This window comes from Pteropus vampyrus, unplaced genomic scaffold, assembly GCF_000151845.1.
Source record: "Pteropus vampyrus isolate Shadow unplaced genomic scaffold, Pvam_2.0 Scaffold143, whole genome shotgun sequence".
Lineage (NCBI taxonomy): Eukaryota > Metazoa > Chordata > Mammalia > Chiroptera > Pteropodidae > Pteropus > Pteropus vampyrus.
Window position 1 is genome coordinate 2,807,142 of NW_011888924.1, and position 945 is coordinate 2,808,086.

A 945-nucleotide genomic window follows, 5' to 3' on the forward strand; every position below is an offset into this window, starting at 1 on the left:
GCCGACATGAGAATGAAACAGGCAGGCACCAACTTTATTGCGGGGAGCGCAGTTCTACTGAGGGGAGCACGCTTCTGTTTCTGCTCTTCTTCTGCTCCCCTTCTTGTGCTCCCCTTCTGCTCCCCAGGGGACTGCATGGGCTCCACACATATCTGAGTATGATAGAGGCATTCAGCCACACATGTGTGATACAATAAGCTGAATTATGTTTACATATTCTAGGCGCAGGCGCCCTACTACACTAATGTAACATTCTAAATCCGGGGTCCTATTCCTAGCCGCAAGCCTGGATCACAGCCAGACCTGGGACCCGCCAGGCCTGGGACCCACAGCGGTTGTCCCTGCTCAGTGGTGGAGGACGACTTTCTAGTGGCCAGAAGAGGTGAAGTTACCAAATGTGCAATCTCTCTCTCTCTTTTGGCCACATGATAAACTCTGGCAAATACTTTATGCAACTTGAAGAAACAAAAGTGCTTTCCCTTCCTGTCCTCTCTACCCTAGAGATATCTGTGCCTGGGGTATGCCCTGCAAAGAAGTGGGAAAAGGAAAATGTTTATAGTAAAAACTCATTAAGTATTTGTTGAACATATGAAAATTCTATCCATGAATTGCCCGTGGTTCGAGGTTCATCAAAGATTTAAGACGTCAGATATTTGTTAAAGATATTCCTAGACATATTGAATGATGTATTTTTCTAGACCCTCTAGTTTTCAGCTTTATTTTCAGTTAGCATATCAGAATAGAATTCATTTGCGCCGTAAGAGCCATCATGTGCTTTAATGTCATGCTCTTAGTCTTCACAGATAAAAGAACTGCATTCTTCAACCATGACTTTGGGTTTCTTGGTAATCACTGGCCAGTTTGGGGCCCAATAGATGTTACACAGAGTTCTCCTGTACCAATGTCTTCTGGACACGTGTCCCTGCTGAGTGCTCAGGCTTTCTT